We start from the raw sequence: 3,065 nt of genomic DNA on the forward strand, positions 1-3,065 counted from the left end.
GTTCTCGATACAATTACAGCAACAATACTTTGGTTCTCGATACAATTATAGCAACAATATTTTGTTTCTCGATACAATTACAGCAACAATACTTTGTTTCTCGATACAATTACAGCAACAATATTTTGGTTCTCGATACAATTATAGCTACGATACTTTGGTTCTCGATACAATTATAGCTACGATACTTTGGTTCTCGATACAATTACAGCAACAATATTTTGGTTCTCGATGCAATTATAGCAACAATATTTTGGTTCTCGATGCAATTATAGCCACAATACTTTGGTTCTCGATGCAATTATAGCAACAACATTTTGGTTCTCGATGCCATTATAGCAACAATATTTTGGTTCTCGATGCAATTATAGCAACAATATTTTGGTTCTCGACGCAATTATAGCAACAATATTTTGGTTCTCGATGCAATTATAGCAACAATATTTTGGTTCTCGATGCAATTATAGCAACAATATTTTGGTTCTCGATACAATTATAGCTACGATACTTTGGTTCTCGATATAACTATAGCAACAATACTTTGGCTTAAGTACTCAAATTTGAAGAAGCAATTTATTTCTTACGAGCGATTATTCTAGACGTTTTTATTTTAACATTTTGTAGGTGTTTATACGGCGGTGAGTGACATTGTTGGTTTATCTATGTTAAGTTTTTAATTACAAACCATAAAAAATATGAACATCATTATTGGATATTTTTTCAACCATATATCTTATATAACATCATTCGCTTAGACTTTTTTTTCAACGATTTCAAGTATTGTATTATTCTACTAGAAAATCCCCCCTCCCCCCATAATTCTAGCTCCAACTATTTCAGTTACTTAAACAAACAACGCCCACATACTTTTATGGGTGGAACCTTGCCCGCCACGCCCTGCGAGTTCCGGCTTTCGTCTCTCCACTGTAACCTTGGAAACTGATATTCAAAATCCCTCATCCCGGATCTACATCGTAAACAAAATATCATATTATGACTTTCAATCGACATTTATCTCCAACTCTATAGCCAATTATCTTAGAATAGCTCATCCTATGGATTTTTATTAACGGACTAAAACCCACAGGCAATAAGACTTACATGCGATCACGTATGTTAAGATACAGTTCTTGGAATGCTGATACATTGGTATATTGACTCATTACACTTGATGACGCGGTTCTTCTTTAGTAACTTTTAACGTCTTAACTCGACTCACTTTCGCGTCCCTGGTGGATAGATTAGTTTATTTGTTGTTTTTCTGGATAACTGACAAAATATAGAGGTGCATGATTCCAGGGTGTCAACTTATTTTCCTTGTAATTAATACATATTTGTGTGCCTTGTGGGTGAAGTAAAACAAGCTAAACGACGCATTTTTTGTTTAAATACCTTCGCGACGTCCCTGCTGAAAAATACTTTATAAGATGCATTATTAATAATGAATGCGAGTTCACTGACATTTTTGGAAATTTAAATTCTCATTAACTCAATTGGAACAGCATTTGAACATCAGTATATACAGCTGCTTGATTATATAATACATACAAATATTACAGGGGCCTTTCTGTCATTTTCTTAAGAGCAAGCATACGTTATACGATGTAACGCAGTCAAGCATCACTTTGGGGGTTTGCTTGTTTGTAATTGAGCACAAAGCTACACAATGGGCTAGCTGTGCTCTGCCCATCACGGGTATCGAAACCTGGATTCTAGCGTTGTAAGTCCGCAGACATGCCGCTGTGCCACTGGGGGGGGGGCACTTTGGGGGTTCCGCATTATTCGGTAACTGTATATATACAATTGATTTGTTTGTTTTTTTTGTATAATTTCGCGCAAACTACACGAGGGCTATCAGCGCTAGCCGTCCCTAATTTAGCAGTGAAAGACTACAGGGAAGGCAGCTAGTCATCCCCACCCACCGCCAACTCTTGGGCTACTCTTTTACCAACGAGTAGTGGGATTGAACATCACATTATAACGCCTCCACGGCTGAAAGGGCGAGCATGTTTGGTGGGATGGAGATTCGAACCCGCGACCCTCAGATTGCGAGTCGAGCGTCCTAACTACGTGGCCATGACGGGCCAAGCAATTGAAGAGTTGTTGATATAAAAGTCGCGAAACTAGTAGTTTTTGTGCGTAGTTAAAAAAAAAAAAAGAGTTAAAAAGTTTCATCAAACAGATCAATATTTTGGATTATTTTTATATTTTGTGATTAGCACTAAGTTTTCGAAGTTTGAGACTTGACAGTTTTAGGCTTATATCGGAATTAAACTTATCATGACTTTGTATAATAAAAAAAAAAGGAAACTGGAGTGCATGAGCTTACATGATTAAAGAAACATAACGAATTCCGACGAATTTCTTTTAAGTTTTATGTTCAGTTTTACATAATATGTTCGGTTCATACTTTCAACATATCCTAAGTACACATATATTTCAGACACAATTTGCCCCCCTCCAAGTGGGGCAGCAGTATGTCCACGAACTTACAACTCTAAAATCTAGGGTTCGATTCCCGTGATAGACAGAGCGCATAGAACTCACTGTGCTGTGTAATTTTGCCCTTAAAAGAAACAAACAATCAAATATTTTAACCTCTATCTGGGATCGAATATCCACTGGTCCAAAAGTGTCCAAATTATTTTACAACTAATTAGGAATCAGGGAAACCCCAAATGTATAGTTAAAATTTTATTAGTGAAATACATGGTTTGAATACATTTGCCAGTTAAACCCCCAGAATGCACCAGCACCCTGACTGAACCTAAACAAATTATTGCACCAGCCTCCCCGACTGAACTTAACGGTAATTATTGCACCAGCACCCTGACTGAACTTAACGGTAATTATTGCACCAGCACCCTGACTGAACTTAACGGTAATTATTGCACCAGCCTCCCCGACTGAACTTAACGGTAATTATTGCACCAGCACCCTGACTGAACTTAACGGTAATTATTGCACCAGCACCCCGACTGAACTTAACGGTAATTATTGCACCAGCACCCCGACTGAACTTAACGGTAATTATTGCACCAGCCTTCCCGACTGAACTTAACGGT

At 37.6% G+C, this 3,065-nt stretch overlaps 1 long non-coding RNA gene across 1 annotated transcript in view; it reads right to left on the bottom strand.

The window, feature by feature from the left end:
- Positions 1-885: 885 nt before the first annotated feature.
- Positions 886-3,065, bottom strand: part of LOC111087872 — a 79,231-nt gene continuing 77,051 nt past the window's right edge. Inside the window, exon 5 of the long non-coding RNA XR_002612499.1 lies at positions 886-967. This is a non-coding gene — a long non-coding RNA (uncharacterized LOC111087872). The remainder of the gene's footprint in view (positions 968-3,065) is intronic.

This window comes from Limulus polyphemus, unplaced genomic scaffold (assembly GCF_000517525.1).
Source record: "Limulus polyphemus unplaced genomic scaffold, Limulus_polyphemus-2.1.2 Scaffold2780, whole genome shotgun sequence".
NCBI classification, from domain to species: Eukaryota; Metazoa; Arthropoda; class Merostomata; order Xiphosura; family Limulidae; genus Limulus; species Limulus polyphemus.